A 25,019-nucleotide genomic window follows, 5' to 3' on the forward strand; every position below is an offset into this window, starting at 1 on the left:
TATATATGTGTATATATGCTCATATAAGCATATATGGTGGAATTAGAGAAAATAAATGTTTATCTTCTATAGATAGAACTAGTAATGTAAGAATGGAGCAAACTTTAGTATTAAGAGCATAAACTGAGCCCAGACTACCTAGGTTTGATTCATAGCTCTGCTACTTTCCAGAAGTATGATCTTGGGCAAATTACTGTGCATCAGTATTTATATGTAAGAGAGAGATCATAATAACACTATATCACATAGTTATTATGAGGATAATATAAATGTGAGCTTAGAACATCAACATACTTTATATAGTAGCTACTATATAAATATTTTCATTTTATGTTATCTGTTATGGACTGAACTGTGTGCCCCCATAAATTCATATGTTGAAGCCCTAAGCTCCAGTACTTTACATTGTGACTGTATGTGAAGATTCAGGCACATGCCTTTAAAGAGGTAATTATGTCAAAATGAGACTCTTAGGGTGGGCCCCAATCTAATCTGACTGGTGTCTTTATAAAAAGAAGAGATTGGAGATCCCTGGGTGGCTCAGCGGTTTAGCACCTGCCTTCAGTCCAGGGCGTGATCCTGGAGTCCCAGGATCAAGTCCCACATCAGGCTCCCTGCATGGAGCCTGTTTCTCCCTCTGCCTGTGTCTCCGCCTCTCTCTATGCATCTCTCATGAATAGATAAATAAAACCTTTAGAAAAAAAAAAAAAGAAGAAGAAGAGATTAAGACATACAGTGACATACACAAAGGCTGCATGGGCACAGAAAAAAAGACCATGTGTGGACACAGCATTTCCTTCTCACAGATGGCACACAGAGAAGGTGGATGTCTGCAAGCCAAGGAGAAATGCCTTAGGAGAAACCAAACATGCTGACACTTTGATTTTGGATCTTCTAGCCTTTAAAACTGTGAGAAAATAAATGAGTTACGTAAGCCACCCAGGCTATGATACTTTGTTATATCAGTCTTAGCAAACAAATAGATTATCGTTATTGAAAGATTGGATTGAACACCATAAGATTCAATTTAAAGAGCCTCTGGGAAGCAGGATATGACAGTAGGGAAGAGAGATTTTTGTCTTGTTGTTTTTTTAAGTGAAATCTTTGTAGAACTCATCAATTCCTTAAATTTGGTAAAAGTACAGACCAAAAAAATGAAGGGCAGTGTCTGAAAAAATCAGAGTTACCTCCTGCCTTTTTTCATCTGAGTGATTAACAACTCTCTGGAGTTCTCTTTCAAGCACTGTGGACATCTGGGGTTCTATCAAAGATGCCATCAAAGGGGGATTAATGGCACTTTGGGCACTCTTTATGAATGCCGGCTAAATTTAGTCCAGCCTCAGTACTGTCCAAATAGCTGATTAGGACTCATTGCTCCTGGGTAGGAACCTGATTTCACCAATAACTCTTTTGTAGTTGAGCCCCTTCAAAGTGAATTGTTGTGAAGTGATACTACATAGTTCTTACAGCACTTGGTAAGAGACGTTATATATTTGTTACGGGAATAATATTTTTATATTGTATTTCCATATAGTTTCCTTTATCTGGCCTCTGTTTTGTCTCCCTGTGGCCCTTCTGATATGGAAGATATAATCAATTAGTAATAGAAAGCCAACTAGAAATGTTTAACCATGAAGAAATATTCTCACACATAAAAAGAAACCTTGAGATGGTTGATTAGTGGGTAGGGTGTCTAGTTCAATGGCTCAATGACATTATTAAGGACCAGAGTTTCCTATCCTTATTCTGAGCTGCAATTTGTATTATGTTGACTACTCTCTCCTTAGGTACAAGATAACTGACTTCACCAGTTCCAGATCTCATGCCTCAGAAACATCCAAAGGCTGTATAGGAAAAGACATCCATATTCATATCCCTCTTTAAGAAAGGAACCCTTTCCCAGAAACCCCCAGCACAATTCTCATTACATCACAGTGACCATATTGCATAGCATGTCATTCCTAAACTAAGTAAGCCAGAGTAATGGAATTACCAGGGTTCCCTTAATCCAAATAATACTCAAGATGGAGAGAAGCTCAGGTTCCTCTGAAACACACCTCTGACCCATACTTGAAAAAAGTCAGGATTATTTTACCAAGGAAGAAGAGAGGAGAAGGTAAATGTCATGGAATAGGGAAGATATGTATACTTTAGCAATAGTTCTGTTGTGACAAGAAGAGGAAGTAGAAAATTATTTCATTGGGAAGGGGAGAGAGAGAAAGGTAGCTGGTAAATCAGAGATTAATATTCTGGTTCCCTACATTGAGGTTTAAATTTAGGGAGGGTTACTGTGGAAATTAGGGTGATAGAAACACCCAAAGTCCTAGTGAAGGGACCCTTAATTCTACTTTTTCAAGATAGCCTAGGAAATCTTAAGTTTTTGGGATGCCTGAGTGGCTCTCAGTGGTTGAGCGTCTGCCTTTGGCTCAGGGCATGATCCTAGGGTTCTGGGATCAGAACCGCATCAGGTTCCCCACAGGGAGCCTGCTTCTCCCTCTGCTTATGTCCCTGCCTCTCTTTGTGTGTCTCTCATGAATAAATAAATGAAATCTTAAAAAACAAAAAAAGAAATTGAAAGTTTTTTAGGGAATCCTGAAATTGAGATGAAGCCACAGCCAATGGGTCACTCATTGTGTAAGAGATTAGATGGGTGAAGAATGAGGCTAGGTGAAGGATCTGATATTATGTGCAAATTCCATATAATCTGAAGTTTTTGCAGAAGGTGGATTTTATGCCTAAAGACTTTGGTTAAGGCCAGAGTCTTTTGGGAAGGCATCCAAAAGGATTGACAAAACCTGCAGCACTACAGGGGAGCTCCCTTAAACTAGAGCCTGAGAATATGAAAGCTTCACCTGCCTTTACTCTTCTCAGGAAGATGAAGGGGAAAGAAGATGACTGAAGGAAGGTGAAAAACAATCCTGACAAGGACTTTGAACTTTGCATTAACTGAATATTCACAGCTCAAGATGAAGATAGACAGAATTACATTTAAGTGGCAAGTTGCTCTTGTCCAAAGGAATATGGCTCCAGAATAGGAGGTCAGTTATGAAGAAGAATTATTATTTATCCTCAGCTCAAATGATATGAATTTTGGCTTTGCTCTATTTTTTTTTTTTTTTTTTTGGATTGTCTTCCTTTTTTTCACCTTTTGGTGAAAAATTGTCGGGAAAGTGGAATATGAAATAAAAAATGTGAAGATCCTCTTGAGAAAGGGCTAATGATACGGTTACATGAACATTAATTAGGATTGCATAAAAATGATGTAAAATTAGCTGGTCACTTTAAGAAGTTAATGTGGTTAATAAAATACTGTTGTTGTAAATAAACCAAATATGATGTCCTTTAACTAGTTTTTTTTTTTAATGCACCCATTAAAATGTTTTTTTATTATGTAATGATAACCATGATTCAGTACAGAAACAAGCAACCAGGTTACATATATTTATTTTGTTTGCATTATGTTTTCTTTTTACTACATATGTTGAACCAGGTGGAAAACAACAGAAAATTTTCATTTTTAAAAATAAATATAACCTGGTCAGGAATCGAATTTACATTCTAATTGCATAATAATAAATCAGGAATGTTTATGGTCTCATCTAGCACTCAGTTTAAACTCAACACATGTACAACAATAGTAAGAGATTTTTTTGGCCAAAATGTTGTAATAGCTACTCAAAATACATGAATAAATTTTAATATTCAGATGAGAAATAACAGACATATAGAGTGTATTTGAGGCACATGTATCATTTGAACAAGCGCCAGAGTTATGTAGCTAAAGATTAAAGTGTGATTTAGAGATATATTTCATGCCGTATGCACGTGCATCGCCTCCATTAGCATTAATAGAATTTATATGCACACAGAGGAGAGAACTGAAATTTGTTGAAAGGCAAAGGAGGAATGATTTTTAACTTTGCCTGTAATTCTAGAAGCATGGGACTATATTATTAAAAGCTCTCTGAAAGGCCTTAATTTAGGAACTGAGATAGAGAAGCTCGATAACAAACTACTACATGTATACTTCGTTTGTATTAGAGAAAGTGAGCCAGGCAGGCTAAAGATTTTGTTAAAGACTGTTCTGGGATCACAGTACTGTGTGGGAAGCAATATATGCATTTTGGATATGGATTAATTTGAAGAAAATGAACAATTTTTAATCTAAGACAAAATGTAATTGGTGTTTTTGTAGCCATTAGCAAGCGCATGTGCACACACACACACACACACACACCAGTTACTTTCATTACTTATGTTCACCTATAAGCACCTGTTCCCTACCCAGGCTTTAGGAAAATATAAATATTTTCAACCTATTGAGTATATATTTTTTTCTTGCTGTAAAGTTAACAAAAATTATTGAATCCTAAAGTCCCAGGGAAATTTTGAGTGGAATTGGAGGGAAAGGTAAATTTGTATCCTTCTCCCATCTACTACTTACCTGGAAATAACTCTCATTAAACATACCCATTCCTTTACTAAGTATTAGGAAGAAATAAATTAGTTAAATAATCAGACCAAGATGGTGACAAGTGATAGACTTAACTTTCTGTGGGAATAATTGTACTTGAAAGTACAGTTTATTTTGGAAAGCCCCTTGGTAAGATATTCATTCATTCATTTGGCATATTCTTAGTGAATGTCTACTACGCGCTAGTCACTTCTCTGGCTCTGCTGACCCAGCAGCAAATAAGATAGTTCCTGACCTCATGGATTTTACAAGTTAGCAATATGCTTTAAGGACTTGAAATTTTTCTGCACTTTTTGATTGTTAATATATTTGTGGTAATCCAATCTGATAAATAGAGATTTGCACAAATATTGATGCAGATGAATTCCCATTGCATCATTATTAAATACTTAGATACTTTTGCATATGTTTTAAAATTCTCTATAATAAGAAGTTGATATTTCCAGCTAGTATAAAGGAGTACTTTTAATTGTCTTAATTTTTTTCTTTTTAAAAATTTCTGAGCATACATTGCTTTTTAAATTATAGAGTTTTTTAAGTCCCCTGTACTCTAAAGATGTCAAACTGATGAACTTCAGAGATAGGAGATGTTCAACTCCTCACTCTTTCCCTTACTTACACAAATTGTCTTCCCCTGATTTTTGAAAGATTGCTACTGCCTGTGCTAAAATCCTAGAATCCCATAGTGAATTCTGTATCATAAGAAGCTAGCTCAGAAATGCTTGAGGTGCTGGGTATGAGTAGAAATACTTGGGCCAGAATTGAACTTTAAGTGAGAGGAAACTGTATGAGTCTGAGTGTTTTCCTGCTTCTTACTAAGAAATGTGAATTGTCAGGTGCTCAAATGCAAAATATGTCGTAATGTATTCACAAGTATTCCAATCTACTTCCAGGCAATAGAAGGATTGAAAGTCTCACCCCCTGTGAAGTTAGGTGGACTATGTCACATGTTTTGGCTAATGAAATCTGAGCAGAAGTGCTACGTGTCAACCAGAGGTGGGAAGGGTAAGGGCCTGTCTGCTGTCTATGGTGTTCCCTTGCTGTGATGATCATGAAACTCTGTGTTAAGATGGAGTTTCTACAGCCTGGGTTTCTTAGTGACTTAGTGATAGGATTGAAATCTCCTGTGTTCCCCCTTTCATCTTTAGTGTGGGAAGAATTAAACAGGTTGTGTTAAGTTACTAAAACAACATTTTAGAAGTTAATTCTCATATCATAGTGCAGTCCCATTGAACTAATGAGAAAGGTAAACAAAAATTATTATATTTAGATATCTTAACACAGATTTCCATCCACAGATCACTCACTGAATATTTTGTCTTTCAAACGAATTGTTTGATTTTTAAAAAAAAAAAACCCAAACGGTTATCATACTCTAATGAATCAGGAAGAGTTGAAATCTCAGACATTGAGTCATTTATACTTTCAATATCCACCCCTTCTAGGGCAAAGAATGTCCTAGGTTTTAACTTTAGCTTTCTCTGTGGGTCATATCAGTCATAGGCAGTTCATAAGATTGTGGGAGTTGTTCTGGCATGGCTGTAAGTAATAAAAAATATATTGATCTCTAACCCCCACCCTCATTCCTGACGCACAGCTCTTGAAACCCCTGTAAATAGGGGTGCTGGGAGAATCTTTTTGTCCTAACATTTATCTTTAACCCTAGTTTCTGACACAGAGACCTTTGTAATCTCCTGAGCAATAGGAATGGCCAACACAGAACTCCTAAAGTCCTTGGAATTTCCTGGGTCATAGGAATGCCTTGTTCTAATGAGTTGACTCCAGGTAGGCTCCTGGGTGGAGGCTGGTCACCAAAAAGACCAAGTCATGATTAAAAGTTTGAGACTTTCAGCACTACCCTTCATTCTTTAGAGATAGGAGAAAGGCTGGAAATAGGTAATATTCCATCATACCTATGTGATGAAGCCTCTATAACAACCCCTATAGTAGAGGGTTCATGGAGATTCTAGATTGGTGAACACATTTCTGCTGGAAGGTGGTATGTCTTCATGGAGATCGAATCTCCTGTGCTTGAGACCTTCCCAGATCTTATCCTATGTATCTCTTTATCTGTTCATCTGTATCCTTTTATCATATCCTTTATTATATTTGTAGACCTATATGTTTCTCTGAATTCTTTGAGCTATTCTAGCAAATGATTGAATCTGAGGAGAGGGGTCATGGGAACCTCTACTTTGTAGCTAAGTTGGACGGAAGTTGTGGGCAACCTGGAAACCTACTACTTAAAATTGGCATCTAAAATTGGGGGCAGTATTGTAGGACTGACCACTTAACCTGCAGGGTCTGCACTAATTCTAGTTAGTGTCAGAATTGAATTGAATTGTAGGACACCCAGCTGGGGTCACAGAAAACTGCTTGATGTGAGGGAAAAAAAAAACAAAACAAAAAAACTCCACACATCTGGTGTCAGAAGTATTGTGAGTGTGATAGCAGTGTGAGAGTAAAGGAGAAGCACACAGAAGTGAGTTTTTCCTTACAAAGGGCCCATTACCTATAATCATATCTGCCCATAGAGGGTCAGAGAGCAGTGTGTGAGTTCTTTTGTGGCTCAGCCACAAAAGCCATCTACAAAAATAGAGCCATTGCTTTAGATGTGGGTAAAGGATCTTTGAAACCTTGACCTTGGAGAATGGAGAATGCTAGGCAAATGTATTTTTATTTGTTTACTTATTTTTATTTATGTTAAGCTAGAAGTATCTAAGTATAATTCTGTGACTCACAGTTTACCTACTACTTTGTAATCATATTGTTTTATTTCAGGTAAGTTGTGAGCAAACTGAAGGGCCTTTCTTTGTTAAATCTGCAAAGTATCCGTTATAAACAAGAGGCATGCTATTATAAAATAGATAATTATGAAGCACTTTTCTAAGATCATACACACTTTGTTTGGTGTATATGTTTTATTGTTTTTTTCTGCAGATTGATTTTTTCTTTTTCATCTAAATAGTCACCCCCAAAGTTCCCAAATTTATATAGACTCAGTTTTTACCACCAGCAGAGACAAATTAGAATGGTTTAATCCTAAATACAACTTCCTGGAAAGTGAATCTGATTGGATAAGCTTTAGTGTAGTATCCAAATCTGGCCCAATTAATCATGGCCTACGGCAATGGGTTACTGACTAATACACTGGTTCCATGACTCATCTCTGGGTGGGGAAGACATATTTGCTCTCAGAAGGAGGCTGACAACCTATAACGTGTAGGCTGCAGATAGAAGTTGAAATACAGTATAGTTGGAAATCATTGCCCTAGTGTATTATTAGTACAATTAGATTAGTAGTATACCCTCAAAGGATTTAACTATTACAATCATTTCATAAAATTATTCCTTTGAGCTGTTATAGCTATTAAAATATTTCTATATGGTTTTTATTTAAATTAATAATATAAAGAGAAAACGTGATTTGGGGCATGTCATTTTCACAACCAAATTGTACTTTATAATAAAAAAATTACTTTGTATACAATCATAATATCAATGACTATATAATAACATATGGAGATGAGAATGGGTTTTGAGTAAAGTTTATAGAAATTATATGAAATAGTGATTTAAATGATTTAACTATCACTAGAAAAGATGCTTTATAAATCAAACAATATATTTCAAATTTCAAACTCAAGTAAGTAAAGAAATTGTTAAAGATTTACGTTTGGGCAGTGTTTTCTGAAGTATTAGCTTTATAAGCTGCTCTTCCAAAAGGTCCTCTGCTGTATGTACGAGGCTTGCTCACTACATTCACCTCTTGGAAACTCACATTTCACATTAGAATTTCAAAAGCTGTGATAAGTCCAGTAGGAATGAAAGTTGTTTAACTTTGTAACCCAAAATTATTTGAATATAACTTTTTTTTCATTTAACTATATAAAAATGCTATAGAATTAGTGTTATGAACTCAGCAAGTTATCTTATTTTGAGGGCTTCTTATCACTACCTGTTAGTTTTTATATATTCCTATAGGCACCTGGAGTTACTATATTCTAATAATACATGTTTTAGAAAAGAATGATAAGAACAATGCTAGGCAAATGTTGGCATTTGCCAGGCTCCTCAAATCCTCTTTTGGTATTCAAACAGCCCCTTATAAGTATCCACTGGGGGATCATATTGTTGATGACTGATAATTGATGGATTATCAGTTTGTGTTGGACAACTCCACAAACCACCTAAGTGAGCATATGTGATGAAATTAGTCTTAGTCATTTTAATCTATACTTTTATATACTACTTAGTCATTTTAATCTATACTTTTATGTACTCTCACCTCCATGGATACCATAACAGCAGATGTTCTTAGCTGAAGTCACTTTGAAAGAATTCAAGTGACGATAAAAGAAAAAAGATAAGACTTCACTTTACTCTTTACCAAGCAAGGTATATATTTAGTCATTTGTATATTTATCCAACTAATATTTATTGAACATTTGCTGTGTGCTGGGCACAATGTGGAGATAGGCAGTCCTACCCTTTCAGAATTGACATTTTGTCATGACAAAGAGGCTTGTTTACAATCTGATGCTAAAATATTATACTATATTCCAAGAATAAACACAGATTTCTGGGGAAGTAGGAGTTGGGGCTGGTATTAAGGAGGTTTGAGATTAATTGTTAGTCAAACTACTGAAGGCTTAGCATAATGGTTCTCAAACTTTAGTGTGAGTGTTCATTAGAACCATCTAGAGGGTTTGTTAGAATATAAATTGCTGCTCCTCAACCCCAGAGGTCCTGATTCAGTAAGTCTAGTGTGGAGCCTGAGAATTTGCATTTTTTAACAAGTACCTAGGAAATGCTGATGCTGCTGGTCTTGGACCACATTTTGATAATCACTGACATAGGGACTGTATTAATTAACTATTGCTACTCTACAAATTATCCTAAACTTAGATGACTTAAAACAATAATTATTTACTATCTTACATAGTTTCTGTGGGCCTAGGAAATGGGGAGTGCCTTAGCTGGGTGGATTTGTCTTGAGGTCTCTCATGAGGTTGCAGTCAAGGTTAGGGCTGCAGTCATTTGAAGGCTTGACTGAGACTACAGGATCCACTTCCTAGGTGGCTCACAGTCCAGCCCACCCTTCAGGGGAACGGAATTAGCCTCCACCTTTTGGAGGGAGGAGTATTAAGAAACTTATGGCTGTATTTTAAAAACTAGTATAGAGATTATATTTTAGTACTTAACTAATAATTAGTTTTTACTTAATTAATAATAAATAATAATAAACTAATCAGTGATTAACTCTTCAAGGATGATAATATGGTAGAAGTAGAAATACTGGATGGGAATTCAATAGCCAAAATTGATTATTATTATTAAGTTTTTACTTTTTGTGATTTCAAAATATTTTGAAAATGATAGTAGTATGACAATATTACCCATATTTTGAATATTCCTCATATTTTGATATTCCTATCCTATTTAAATAAAGAGACTAGGATGTATTTTATGTGTGTATCTATGGAAGGATGAACTCATTTAGCTCTGAACATAAGTTGGAACTAGTAAAGTTTAAGAGCGTGAGGTCTGGCGTTTGAATCCTGGCTACATCCCTTACTAGCATATCATTCTAGGTAAGTTATTTAGCCTCTCTAGAATTCAGCTTCCTCATCTGTAAAATGGATTTAATAACAGTACCTATTTTATAAAATTATTCTGAAGATTAAATGAGATACTAAATGTTAAAGAGTTCAGAAGGTACTTGCATATTATTGTTCCATTATTTATGAATGTCAATGTATACGTGAAAAATAGAAGAATTCAGAAGACATTAAAATGAAAAGTACACTTAATTTAGAGCATAGCAGACTTCACTGAATGTTTGGAGAGATAAAAAAAAGTTTATATCTCAGACAGCTTTAAATTGCATTAAACACTGTTCTGTTTAAAGGGAAACAAAAAATCCAACTTGGCTATTTCTTGTAACTTTCAATGTATTTGCTATATGGTTTCTCTTTATCCTTCTTCATTATTCCTCCATTCTTAAGGAACACCCCCTTCTCCAAATTTCTTGCATTTTTTCATGCAAAGAAATTTAGTCCTGCTTTTCTTCTTTTTCCTTCTGACCTAAATTTTTCCATCTAAATGGGTCAGCAGGATATTTTCCTAAACTAATATAATTCTTTCTCTCTCGAAGAATAATTCTTGTGTCAGCTATTTAATATATATATTTTAAATTTTGCCACTTATAGATTAATTCTTAAAATATCTATCAGCAACCATGACGACTGATTCTGCACTGTTTGTTGTAACCATGAATTGCTGAGCCTATGATCTACTCAAATAGAAAGATGGAAAGAGTGGGTCTGGTGCACACTGTGTAATGCTTGCACTGTGCCTATGCATTCTTGATAAATCCTGAGAAATGATTTTTCATGAACATTGTTTTTAATAATACCAATTTTCAGTTTGTATACCATCTCAGATAATTCTGACTAATGAAAATTTCAAAACCTCAATTTACCAGAAGGCAACTAACCTCAGTTTGAAGTTTTAACATACACTTTCCTGATTCTCTGCGTGAGGCGGGGCAGGCTGGCGGAGGAACAGGGGCCTCACCCCCCCCCCACCCGCTCCCGGGGCAACCTTCCACCCCCCTGAGCACCCACGAGCTCCACCTGGGAGGTGAGCAGAGAACCGGGAGCTGCAGCGGGAAGGGCCTTCGCCTCTGACGAGGTCGGGGGCGGAGAAGGAGAAATGAAACAGCATCGAGGGGGCGGGCCGAGGAGCCGGGCTGGGGGGAGCCTCGGGCGGGAGAGCCCCCCAGATGCTGGGGCTTTAACGATCCGCTGGATTCTTCCCGGAGGGAAAGTGCACAGCGGGGAGATGGGGGGACGCGGGGGGGTGATGCCTCCAGTCCCGGGGTCACCAGGGGAGGAGGGCGCTGGGGGGAGCGCACCCACCCCGCGGGGTCTCGGTGAAGGGCTGGAGCGCGGCCCGGGGCCTCAGGAGAAGTGGGGGGGCTCCGGGTAGAGGGGGGATGAGCCCCAATCCCTGGGGAGAGAAGTGGCCTGGAGCGGGTCCAGCGGCACAGGGCCGGGATCCCAGGGCCCCCGAGGGGACACAGCCAGGATCCTGTGTTCGCCCGGGGTGGGTGGAGGCAGGGAGGCCGAGGCAGGGAGGACTCCCCTGCCATGGGGCACCCGCGAGCTGTGCAGGTCAGCGGCCCCGCCACAGCCGGAGCACCCAGGCCCCTGCGGACAGCGAGCTGTGGGAGTTACTGGGGGAGCTGACTCCAGGGCTGGAGGGCTGGCCGCAGACAGTGGGGTTGTTCCTCCTGGTGTCACCCTGTGCCTGGGACTGAGCGGGGCGCCAGGGGACAGGGGCCTCAGGGGGTCAACAGCTATCACTGAGCCGGCACCTGGCAAGGGGGGGGCATCTCCCCAGGTGCATACCCCTGAGCATCAGCACAGCAGCCCCTCCCCCCAGAGACCGGCTGAAAGGACAGGGGAAGAGCAAGTTCTTGACTGAGCAGCGCTGGAACGCTCCAGGGGAAGTTGAGGGATTTACAGTATATAGAACCAGGGTACCCCCCTATTCTTTTCTCCCCTCCTTTTTCCATCACAATTCATTTTTGTATCAGACTAAAATTTTCCAATATTTTTTCTCTTTTCCCACCTTAACAACAATATTTTACCAGCTCTTCATTTTTAATTTTTTTCCTTTTCGACTTTCATATTTCTACAAGTCTTAGATATATTTTTCACTTCTTGATTCCCTTCAACATATTCAATTTAATTTTGGGAGATCTATGAGATATGGGTTTTGGGGTTTTTTGTTTTTGTTTTTGTTTCCCCTGCCTTATTTTGTTGTACAATGGTGGACATTAATACCTTCTAAAACATGACCAACATGCATCCAGAACCAAGTGGAATATGATGCTGGTTTTTCTGTGAGATTATATTCTCTCTTCCTCCCCATTCTGCCCCCCTCTGTTATCTTGTTTATGTTTTGGGGTCAATGTTGGGGCTTTCTGTAAGTATTGCTGTTTTATATAATTTTGGGATTGAGCATCTTCTAACATACAGAACAAAATACCCTCAGAACCAAGAGGATCACCCTCTAGGACCCTCAGGTAGACAACATTCTCTCTCCACTGCTACTTCTTCACCACCACCATCCCATCCCCTAGTCCTCCCCCATTTTTTTCCTTTTTTCTCTTTTCCTCTTTACTTTTTTATTGTTTTATTTATTTATTTTTTTAAGATTCCATTAATTCATTCATGAGAGACACAGGCAGAGGGAGAAGCAGGCTCCACACAGGGAGCCTGACATGGGACTCAATCCTGGGACCCCAGGGTCATGCCCCAGGACGAAGGCAGGCACTAAACCACTGAGCCACCCAGGGATCCCCCTTTTTCTTTTATTCTTTTTCTTTTTTCTTCTTCTTTGGGATTTTTGCCTTTTATTTTTTACTACTTTGTTTTAAAATTTATTTTTCACTTTAGTGGTCCTTTTGTTTTATTTTGTTCTGATCTTCTTTTTCATTTTCTGGTCTCTGACCTCATCAGTGTCATCTAGGGTGGAATTTACTTAGGTTGTGGTTGATATTTTTGACTCAGCTCACTCACACAGCTACTCTGCACTGAGCAAAATGACTAGAAGGAAGAACTCACCACTAAAGAAGGAACCAGAAACAGTACTCTCTGCCACAGAGTTACAGAATATGGATTACAATTCGATTTCAGAAAGCCAATTCAGAAGCACAATTATAAAGCTAATGGTGGCTCTGGAAAAAAGCATAAAAGACTAGAGACTTCATTACTGCAGAATTTAGATCTAATCAGACCAAAATTAAAAATAAGTTAAGTGAGGGGGATCCCTGGGTGGCACAGCGGTTTAGCGCCTGCCTTTGGCTCGGGGCACGATCCTGGAGACCCGGGATTGAATCCCACGTCAGGCTCCCGGTGCATGGAGCCTGCTTCTCCCTCTGCCTACATCTCTGCCTCTCTCTCTCTCTCTCTCTCTCTCTGTGACTATCGTAAATAAATAAAATTTTTTAAAAAAATAAGTGGGATGCAATCCAAACGGGAGGTCCTAACTGCTAAGGTTAATAAGGTAAAAGAAACAGTGAGTGACATAGAAGACAAGTTGATGGTAAGGAAGGAAGCTGAAAGAAAAAAGAGAAAAACAATTAAGAGACCATGAGGAAAGGTTAAGGGAAATAAATGATACACTGAGAAGGAAGAATCTACGTATAATTGGGGTTTCAGAAGACACCAGGAGGCAGAGAGGACCACAAAGTATATTTGTACAAATCATAGCTAGGAACCTTCCTAATTTGGGGAAGGAAACAGGCATTCAGATCCAGGGGATAGAGAGGTACCCCCCTGAAAACCAATAAAAAACCGTTCAACACCTTGACATTTAATATTGTAACTTGCAAATTCCAAAGATAAAGAGAAAATCCTTAAAGCAGCAAGAGACAGGAGATTCTTAACTTATGGGGAGAAATATCAGATTAACAGCAGACCTCTCCACAGAGACCTTGCAGGCCAGAAAGTGCTGGCAGGATATATTCAGGGTCCTAAATGAGAAGAACATGCAGCCAAGAATACTTTATCCAGGAAGGCTCTCATTCAGAATAAAAGGAGAGATAAAGAGCTTCCAAGATAGGCAGAAACAGAAAGAATATATGACCACCAAACCAGCTCTGCAATGAATATTAAGGGGGACCCTGTAAAAGAAAGGGGAAGCCCAAAGAAATAATCCACAAAAACAGGGACTGAATAGGTATTATGATGACACTAGATTCATATCTTTCAATAGTAACTCTGAATGTGAATGGGCTAAATGATCCCATCAAAAGACGCAGGGTATTGGACTGGATAAAAAACCAAGACCCATCTATTTGCTCTCTACAAGAGACTCATTTTAGACCTAAGGACACTGCCAGCCTGAAAATGAAGGGGTGGAGAACTATTTACCATTCAAATTGATGCTAAAAAGAAAGCTGGGGTAACAATCCTCATATCAGATAAATTAAAGTTTACGCTAAAGACTGTAGTAAGAAATGAAGAGGGACACTATATCATACTTAAAGGTCTATCCCACAAGAAGACCTAATGATCATGAATATTTATCCCCCTAATGTGGGAGCTGCTAAGAATATCAATCAATTAATAACTAAAGTAAAGAGATACTTACATAATAATACACTAATAATAGGAGACTTCAACATGGCATTTTCTGCAAATGACAGATATTCTAAGCAAAACATCACCAAGGAAACAAGGTCCTTAAATGATACACTGGACCAGATGGCTTTCACAGATATATACAGAACTTTCCATCTGAAAACAACTGAATACACATTCTTCTCAAGTGCACGTGGAACTTTCTCCAGAATAGACCACATACTGGGTCACAAATCAGGTCTCAACCGATACAAAAAGATTGGGATTATCCCCTGCATATTTTCAAACCACAATGCTTTGAAACTAGAAACTCAGTCACAAAGAGAAATTTGGAAGAAACTCAAACACATGGAGGTTAAAGAGCATCCTGCTAAAAGATGAAAGAGTCAACCAGTAGATTAGAGAAAAATTAAAAAGATTCATGGAAACTAATGAAGATACAACCATTCAAAATCTTTGGGATATAGCAAAAGCAGTCCTGAGAGGGAAATATATCACAATATAAGCCTCCCTCAAAAAACTGGAAAAAACTCAAATACACAAGCTAACCTTGCACTTAAAGAAACTGGAGAAAGAACAGCAAATAAAACCTACACCCAGCAGAAGAAGAGAGTTAATAAAGATCTGAGCAGAACTCAATGAAATAGAGACCAGAAGAACTGTAGAACAGATCAACAAAACCAGGAGTTGGTTCTTTGAAAGAATTAATAAGATAGATAAACCATTAGCTAGCCTTATTAAAAAGAAGAGAGAAAAGACTCAATAAAATCACGAATGAAAAAGGAGAGATAACAACCAATACCAAGGAAATACAAATGATTTTAAAAACATATTATGAGCAGCTATACACCAATAAATTAGGCAATCTAGAAGAAATGGACACATTTCTGGAAAACCACAAACTACCAAAACTGGAACAGGAAGAAATAGAAAACCTGAACAGGCCAATAACCAGGGAGAAAATTGAAGCAGTCATCAAAAACCTTCTAAGACACAAAAGTCCAGGGCCAGATGGCTTCCCAGGGGAATTCTATCAAACGTTTAAAGAAGAAACCACACCTATTCTACTAAAGCTGTTCCGAAAGACAGAAAGAGATGGAGTACTTACAAACTCGTTCCATGAGGCCAGCATCACTTTAATTCCAAAACCAGACGAAGACCCCACCAAAAAGGAGAAATACAGATCAATATCCCTGATGAACACAGATGCAAAAATTCTCAACAAGATACTAGCAAATAGGATCCAACAGTACATTAAGATTATTCACCATGATCAAGTGGGATTTATCCCTGGGATGCAAGGCTAGTTCAACACTCGTAAAGCAACCAATGTGATAGATCATATCAACAAGAGAAAAAACAAGAACCATATGATCCTCTCAATATATGGAGAGAAAGCATTTGGCAAAATACAGCATCCATTTCTGATCAAAACTCTTCAGAGTGTAGGGATAGAGGGAACATTCCTCAGCATCTTAAAAGCCATTTACGAAAAGCCCACAGCAAATAACATACTCAATGGGGAAATACTGGGAGCCTTTCCCCTAAGATTAGGAACAGGGATGTCCATTCTCACCACCGCTATTCAACATAGTACTAGAAGTCCTAGTCTCATCAATCAGACAACAAAAAGACATAAAAGGCATTCAAATTGGCAAAGAAGAAGTCAAACTCTCCCTCTTTGCCAATGACATGATACTCTATATAGAAAACCCAAAAGACTCCACCCCAAGATTTCTAGAACTCATACAGCAATTCGGCAGTGTGGCAGGATACAAAATCAGTGCCCAGAAATCAGTGGCATTTCTATACACTAACAATGAGACTGAAGAAAGAGAAATTAAGGAACCAATCCCATTTACAATTGCACCCAAAAGCATAAGATACCTAGGAATAAACCTAACCAAAGAGGTAAAGGATCTATACCCTAAAAACTACAGAACACTTCCAAAAGAAATTGAGGAAGACACAAAGAGATGGAAAAATATTCCATGCTCATGGACTGGAAGAATTAATATTGTGAAAATGTCAATGCTACCCAGAGCAATTTACACGTTCAATGCAATCCCTATCAAAATACCATGGACTTTCTTCAGAGAGTTGGAACAAATAATCTTAAGATTTGTGTCGAAGCAGAAAAGACCCTGAATAGCCAGGGGAATATTGAGAAATAAAACCAGAGCTGGAGGCATCACAATGGCAGATTTCAAGCTGTACCTCAAAGCTGTGATCATCAAGACAATGTGATATTGGCACAAAAACAGACACATAGATCAATGGAACAGAATAGAGAACCCAGAAATGGGCCTTCAACTCTATGGTCAACCATATTCAACAAAGCAGAAAAGACTATCCACTGGAAAAAGGACAGTCTCTTTAATAAATGGTGCTGGGAAAATTGGACAGCCACGTGCAGAAGAATGAAACTAGAGCATTCTCTTACACCAGACACAAAGATAAACTCAAAATGGATGAAAGATCTAAATGTGAGACAAGAATCCACCAAAATCCTAGAGGAGAACATAGGCAACACCCTTTTTGAACTTGGCCACAGCAACTTCTTGCAAGATACATCCATGAAGGCAAAGGGAACAAAAGCAAAAATGAACTATTGGGAGTTAATCAGGATAAAAAACCTTCTTCACAGCAAAAGAAACAGTCAACAAAACTAAAAGACAGCCTACAGAATGGGAGAAGAGATTTGCAAATGACCTATCAGATAAAGGGCTAGTATCCAAGATCTGTAAAGAGCTTATTACACTCAATACCAAGAAACAAACAATCTAACCATGAAATGGGCAGAAGACATGAACAGAAATTTCACCAAAGAAGACCTACACATTGCCAACAAGCACATGAGAAAATGTTCCGCATCACTTGCTATCAGGGAAATACAAATGCAAACCACAATGAGAGACCACCTCACACCAGTGAGAATGGCGAAAATTAACAAGACAGGAAACAACAAATTTTGGAGAGGATGTGGAAATATGTACTTGTACTGTTGGTGGGAATATGAACTGGTACAGCCACTCTGGAAAACTGTGTGGAGGGGCAGCCCGGTAGCTCCGCAGTTTAGCGCCGCCTTCAGTCCACTGCGTGATCCTGGAGACCCAGGATCGAGTCCCACGTCGGGCTCCCTGCATGGAGCCTGCTTCTCCCTCTACCTATGTCTCTGCCTCTCTCTCTCTGAGTCTCTCATGAATAAATAAATAAATCTTAAAAAAAAAGAAAAGCAATAGTGGAAGGGTTTGTAAGGGAAAGGAGGGGAAATGAGTGGGAAAAATTGGAGAGGGTGACAAAACATGAGAGACTTCTAACTCTGGGAAAACAAAGGGGTAGCAGAAGGGGAGGTGGGGGGGAAATGGGGTAACTGGGTGATGGGCACTGAGAAGGGCACTTGATGGGATGAGCACTGGGTTTTATAATATATGTTGGCAAATAGAACTTCAATTATATATACTTTCCTTAGAGGAGAAAGGTAAAAACCAGGGTTATCAGCTCTTAGATTTTGGTCCAGGATTCTGTGTCTTTAACATCAGAGATGTAGAAAAAAATGATTAATGGTCAGAATGATGGCTAAGGTGTTGTCTAGTCTTGTCATCAAAAAAGGCTTTTTGGGGATCCCTGGGTGGCTCAGCAGTTTGTCGCCTGCCTTTGGGCGGGGGCTGGTCCTGGGCTCCTGGGATCGAGTCCCACGTTGGGCTCCCTGCATGGAGCCTGCTTCTCCCAATGCCTGTGTCTCTGCCTCTCTCTCTCTCTCTCTCTCTCTGTCTATCATGAATATATAAATTTTAAAAAGGCTTTTTAATGTTCTGTACCCTTTACTTAATTACGTAATTACTCTTAGTTTCATCTTAAAGATCAGAGTCAGAATCACTCCAGTTATTTTCATACGTACCAAATTCAAGTGGAATCTCTTAAGGTAGAGCCCCAGAATCTGCAGTATAGCAAGTTCTCCAGTAATTCTTCTGTACCATAAAATTTGCTCTGCTTAGAAAACAGATGTCCAATAGCAAACTTGGATCTACAAAAAGAATTTTGTCATTCGTGATTAATCAAAGATTATATCAAACAATCTCCTAATTGTTCTTGCTAATTGAAATTTTATTATAATATGGTGGGTTTATTTTGTTTTAAAGGCTATTTGTACCCTTAGGTAGACAGTCAGTGTGGCAATGAATATTTAATGAGTGGTTTTAATGAGATAGGTATTAGAAGAGTGGAGAGGTATAGTGTGAGAAAAAGTTGAGAACCCAGGTTTCCTTACTTCTAGTCCAGTGCTGTTTGTGTTGGTTTTATCTTTCTAGGGTTGTTTTTTGCCTCTCATGCTCAGTTTTTAGTTTTAACAAAATTTAAAATTTTGTCAACAATTTTGCTTTTATCTTTTTCAGGTTTTATTAGGGCTGTTTGGGGAGGGTATAGTTAGAAAAATCATTGGCTTCGAAAGCAAAGTGATTGTGTGTGTGTGTGTGTGTGTGTGTGTGTGTGTATGTGGTATAGTTAGATCATTGGATTTGAAATCAAACTGAATTGTGAATTCCACTTCTCCCACTTACTAGCTAAGTGAATGTGAGCAAATTTAATAATTCTGTGAGCATCAGCTGTTAAATGGGATAATAACTACATTATAAAGTTATTGTAAGGATGAAACAAATAGATGCTTATATTTGTTTACTTTTTTCTTAGAAAAATTCTGGCCAATATAAAAACATATTTAGATTAATTTAACTCGATTAATGGTACTTACCATTTTCAGATTATCAATTTATTTGTGTTTAATTTTTTCTAATAAGTAGTTTGAAGATGAGTAAAGGTGTTTTTCTGATTAATTGGTTCTCCTTTAAATTCACAGTATGTAATATTGATCTATCTCTTCTTTGTATGGAGAGGTATATCAAAGTTGCAAGGCACCGAGCAGACTCTTACTCAAACTGTATCTTCTTGAAGCTAGTACCCCGATCCATTCTTTAGGATGTGCAAAAGAGAGAATTTTAAGTTTTATGTCCTCAGGTGTCTTGGATTCACTAGTAGAGAGACACAAAAAGCAGATGGAAAAGTGAGTAAAAATAGAAGACTTAAATAACATTAAAAGCAACTTTAGAAGAGCTGACTGAGGCAGTAACTGAGTAATTGTCATAATACCCACCATTAGCATGAATATATGGTAATGCAATTCTCTGAGTAGTCAACTTTTACATTAAAAAAAAGAAAAGAAAAGAAAAGAAAAAAAACATCTACCTGAAGCTGGTATTGGCAACCAGAATTACATTTCCCCCCCCTCCCATCTCCAGGACAACCCAGAGAAGGCAAAGGAATGCTGTCTATAGTTACTTACCAATCTCTATTGTAAGTTCATGAGCATAAAACTGGACCTTATTTTTTATTTTAGAAATTATTTTTGAGAATAGCATTGAAGTATGTAGTATTTAATCTTTCTTTGTAATGATCATAATAGGCAAAGAGAAGAAGGATTAAAATGATCAAGCAGATGGAATGTTTCCTTTGTCATGCTTATGGTATTAGAGTACATGATATAAATAATTGCTTATGCTTTGATTCTAAACACCCTTTAATAAGTGAATGGGGAAGCTGGATCTGTATACCTAGACAAAGTAAAATTAAAAAATCAAAGAAAGGTTAAATGAATTAATTTAGGCACCTTATTTGAATATTTATTTTTCTCCATACTTTCCCTTGCCATCAGTAATTTTTTTAAGATTTATTTTATTTGTAAGTGCTCCCTACACCAATGTGTGGCTTGAACTCACAACCCCAAGACCAAGAGTGTGTGCTCCACTAACTAAGCCAGTCAGGTGCTCCTCAGCAGTGATTTTTTTTAAATTTTGTATATTTTCCTCTTTTATTTCATTTAGGTTTTGTAGGATTTGTATATGTGTGTGAGTGTTATCTATATGAACACTTCCATATTTTCTGGTTCCATTAGATGTTCCATGCCCATATTGAATTCTCTAGCCCTGGAATTAGCCTTTTCTCCAATAAGTCCTGGTTCCCTTTATTTATGTCTTTAGAAATCAAGATCTGAGGGCTAGATGTGTTCATCACTACTCAGGTGTCCTTGCTTCTAAACCCTATTAGTGGACATAACACGGAAACACATTCTCTCTCTCTCTCTCTCTCTCTCTCTTTCCCCATCTCTCTGTATGATAAAAACTGTGGTTTATACCAATATCTCCAATTCTAATCCAACACCCCTGGATCCACTCTAGCCCCTTTCATTATTTGTAAAATAGATGCCTGGCTTTCATTGTCCACAGTATGTTTATTTGCTCAATCCTAGAATATAGTTTCAGAATAATTTATTAATTAGTGTATAGTACTTCTGTACAGTTTCTTTTGTCTCTAGAATTAAAATATATATTAAAAATGTTTTTATCTAAAGTTACTTAGGTTAGTTTTCCTTTGTGCCCTTAAGTAGGGTTATATCATTAATTTCTAATATAGTTGGTCTCATTTGTGGCTGTTTATATTCCATTCTCGGTTTTCTGCAAGTCCTGGTTGATTTTAAACATTTGTTTGTATTTTATGTATGTGAAACAATGTCATTGTTCTAAAAATCAGAATTATATAAAAAGATATACTTAGAGATAATCCCATTTATCCATTCTACTTGCTCCTTTTCCTCCATTCCTTTCATTCTTGTTTTTTTTTTTTTTTAAGATTTTATTTATTCATGAGACACACACACACACACACACACACAGAGGCAGAGAACACAGGCAGAGGGAGAAGCGGGCTCCATGCAGGGAGCCCAATGTGGGACTCGATCCCAGGATTCCAGGATCATGACCTGAGCCAAAGGCAGACACTCAACCACTGAGCCACCCAAGTGCCCCCCTTCCATTCTGTTCCTACTCACTACTCAATTTCATTCATTTCTGGTGTATCCTTTCCATGTGTCTTTTTGCTAAAACTAGCAGATACATGTGTATTTCCTTATATTTCCCTTTACTTCTTCTTACATGAATGAGAGAGTGCCACAGATACTTTTTTTGCATTTTGCTGCCCTTTCTTAACCATGTATCGGTGGAAATCACTCCATATCAGTGCATAAGGATCTTCCTTATTCTTTTTTTATAGCTGCATAATTCTGTGTATGGATGTAGCATGGTTTATTCATCACTATTCTATTTATGGGCATTTGGATTGTTTCTAATATTTCAGAATTATAAACAATGCTGTGATGAATAACCCTGTACATATGTATTTTTCTATTGTTGTAAGTGTATCTTCAGGGTAAATTCCTAGAACTGAAATAGCTGAGTCAAAAGGTAAATGCACATGTAGTTTTGTTAGATATTGCCAAATTCCCCTCCAAAAGGGTTTACCAGTAATATATGAAAGTGCTTGCCTTTCCCTAGCCTCACAACAGAATGCATTTATTAATCTGGTTGGTGCAAGCTTTATTTTAATTCTCTTAAATTTTACTTTTGATTTGGAACTAACACTTTGAAAATTATTCTTCATTTTTCAGGATCTATCAGATGTTTATTTTGAGATCCTGTCATTTTGTGATCTTTCTTTTCACAGTCATAAGGTTTGGTCTGTCCATTTATTGACTGTCTCTTGAAAAAATATCTTGAGTGGCCTCTTTTTCCCAGACAGTATGCTAAGACATAATACTCACCTTTAAGTTGTTTACTGACAAAGAAGAACAGGTTAGCAAATAAATGGACAATTAATTACAAGATAGACACAGCTATGCATGGACAAGACATTCCAGTGAGGGAAGACAGAGCCAGTTATATTCTGAAATTGCAAGTAGTTTAATAAGATTGCCATATAGAATTTATGTATGTACTCATTAGATGTGGAATGAAAGAGGAACACAGAGAAATAAAGTTCAAGAAGCATGTTGAGAAGTTTAGATGTCATCTAGAAGACAAAAAAGACTTACTAAAAAGTTTTAAGAAGTATAAAAATATGATCAGGATTTTTGTTATGGCCATGACAATGAAGGGTTTATCCTTAAGAACTTGAGGTTTATCCCCAAAGTGTTAAACTATGTTGTATACATAGAGGTATGTGATATTGTGTTAAAGAAAGGAATAATCCCTAAGGCAAGAATTGACTGTGACTTTTTGGAGGGCAAGAACTTCTTTAAGAAAAAAATGAATCAGTCTGAATATAGTTATCAATGACACAAGGTAAAGCTAGGTGTTATCTGAAAGGAAGACTTTGCCGGCTTTTGGTAGTTTAAAGTGGGTCCTTTTTTCAAAAAAGCAGCTGCTCTTGGTGTCTGGGTTTTTCCAGTAGAATCTGAATAACACTAGTCATTGTATGTATTGAAAATGCAGCCCATCTGTACCTGGAACAGTTTATGGCTTACATTAATAAGACTTTACTATTGAGATGCTTCATTAAGGTGGTGTTATAATCCCACTCTTTTCATCAACCTGATTTTACTGTTTCAGCAAGTTCTTGTCTGAGAAGATCAAGTTGCTAATAACTTTACTGTTAATTCCAGAAAGTTCCTGAAAATCATTTTTTTAAAAGATTTATTGGTCTAGAGAGAGAGAGAGAGAGAGAGAGAGAAACGTGAACACGAATGGAGGGAGGGACAGACGGAAAGGTAGAGAGAATCTCCTGCAGACTCTGCACTGAGCTCAGAGCCCAAAGTGGGGCTCGATCTCATGACCCTGAGATCATGACCAGAGCCGAAATCAAGAGTCAGATGTTTAACCAAGTGAGCCACTCAGGCGCCCCCTGAAAATCCTTTTATTTATTTATTTATTTATTTATTTATTTATTTATTTATTTATTTATAGATTTATTTATTCATGAAAGACTCAGAGAGAGAGAGAGAGAGAGAGAGAGAGAGAGAGAGAGGCAGAGACACAGGCAGAGGGAGAAGCAGGCTCCTTGCAGGGAGCCCGATGAGGGACTCAATCCCAGATCCTGGGATCAGGCTCTGAGCCGAAGGCAGATGCTGAACCGCTGAGCCACTCAGGTGCCCCCTGAAAATCCTTTTAAACCTATGTTAGACTACTCAAATTAAAGCAACATCAAACAGCTGGTTACTCTTCAAGAATTGTTTTGAAAGCCCCCTTTGCAAACTTCCCCCTTCCATGTGTACCAATCCTAAACTATAATCAAGCCCCACTTCTCACACCAAAAGATCCATCTTAAAACAAACTCCAAATCTTAAACGTATCTGATCTTTACTTTTCCTCTTCTGAAACACCAAGATTCTTGTCGTAGTAGTGACCTCACTTCTGTGGCAAGCAATAAACTCAAGTTTGCTTTAAGAACACATTATTTTGGTGATATTTTCAGGGAATAGAATACATGCAAGATTCATTTCTTATCCTTATAAGAATAAGGATTCTAGGATTTGGAATCCTAGGCCTAAATTATCAGTCCAAGAATATCTGAGTTGACTTTCTAATTTTTTGTCTCTTTTCAACCTGGCACATGACATTTACGACCAGAGAGACCTCAAGGAATGTCATTGTTCCCTACTCATAATTATTGTTTTTCAAATTAGTGAATTTGGGAATGTATAATCGGTTCAGGAAGAAGAAAGTGACCTATGTATCCTAGACAATCAGCCTACATCAACCAAGAAAGACTTTTGAAAAAAGAACTGTATAGATTTTATGTAAATTTGGTATTTATGAGCACCAAACTTTTAGCACTGACATCTGCCTGAGAAGATACTTCATTTACAGCAGCGGCAGAAATGAAGTTCACTGTGAACTAGTTTCAGATACCATATGCTTTAACATGCAGAAGAGGAGGGGAAAAGAGGCCTTTCAAAAACAGATTTTTCTTGATCTCACTGTGTATGATGTTGCATGACAACATTGTGACATCATAACTTACGCTATTCTATTTGCTGTTGCACCACTTTAGCACCGAGGCATGTAACAGCACCTCGGATGTGTATGGTGCTTTCCCTTCGTGGGACTTCAGGCACTTCACAGGCATTTTCTTCCTAAACCGCACAACATCTCTCAAAGGTATTGCCAAACTGGAGACAAATTTCACAGTTTAATCATGTGGAACACATTGGTAAATATAGATGTGCCTTTTAGAAAGTTGCTTCAAAGTGTATTTTGCAGCTCCCGCGACGTTTCTCAGGGTGTAAACCAGTGGTGTAATGTAAAGCTTCTGGCCCTCCCCCAGGGGAGCTGGGGGGAGAGATGTGCTGGCAGCGCGCCCTGGTGCAGGAGGAGGGAGGGGCGCAGAGGCGGGCTGACTGTTGTGTCAGCGTCCTGCCCTTTGCTTCCTCTCTTCTCACGCAGGGGTGTCTCCTTTCCCTCCGTCTCCCTCTTTTCTTTGCAGCATCAAAAAGGCAAACTGAGTTCTAAAACTTAACTGGTGATTAAGTGTTTGGTTAGATTTTCAAGGCAGAACACAAAAGT

The 25,019-nt window shown here is 38.0% G+C and overlaps 2 long non-coding RNA genes across 2 annotated transcripts; one reads left to right on the top strand and one right to left on the bottom strand.

The window, feature by feature from the left end:
* The first annotated feature begins 704 nt into the window (after nucleotides 1-704).
* Nucleotides 705-3,207, top strand: LOC111095141. The gene is made up of 2 exons (XR_005356735.1): nucleotides 705-2,116; nucleotides 2,872-3,207. It is a non-coding gene; the product is annotated as an uncharacterized LOC111095141 (long non-coding RNA).
* Nucleotides 3,208-18,526: 15,319 nt separating this feature from the next.
* LOC111095143 lies at nucleotides 18,527-24,880 on the bottom strand. The gene is made up of 3 exons (XR_005356743.1): nucleotides 24,478-24,880; nucleotides 19,382-19,658; nucleotides 18,527-18,658 (listed from the first exon to the last, which is right to left on the bottom strand). It is a non-coding gene; the product is annotated as an uncharacterized LOC111095143 (long non-coding RNA).
* Between the last annotated feature and the right edge of the window lie 139 nt (nucleotides 24,881-25,019).

Source organism: Canis lupus, chromosome 3, assembly GCF_011100685.1.
Source record: "Canis lupus familiaris isolate Mischka breed German Shepherd chromosome 3, alternate assembly UU_Cfam_GSD_1.0, whole genome shotgun sequence".
In the NCBI taxonomy this organism is placed as follows: domain Eukaryota; kingdom Metazoa; phylum Chordata; class Mammalia; order Carnivora; family Canidae; genus Canis; species Canis lupus.